Raw genomic sequence first — 253 nt, forward strand, 5'->3', positions numbered from 1 at the left:
TCGCTGCTGCTGCCCTGGCCGTGCTGGCTCAGCCCCCTGGCTGGGCTGGGACGTGGCTGGTGGTCCCTGATGGTGGCTGATGGCTCCGGGCTGCTGCGTTGCCATAGGTGCTGGTTCCCTTTCCACCACGAGCCCCACAGCTCTTTGGGCTTCTCCCTTTCCACACTCCTCTGGTTTTCTGCTCTTTTAAACTCTCAAAGTTACTACAAACTGAGCTCCTCCTCCATCCTCAACAGAATAAAACCCAGACGGG

Source organism: Buceros rhinoceros, unplaced genomic scaffold, assembly GCF_000710305.1.
Source record: "Buceros rhinoceros silvestris isolate BGI_N320 unplaced genomic scaffold, ASM71030v1 scaffold20557, whole genome shotgun sequence".
Lineage (NCBI taxonomy): Eukaryota > Metazoa > Chordata > Aves > Bucerotiformes > Bucerotidae > Buceros > Buceros rhinoceros.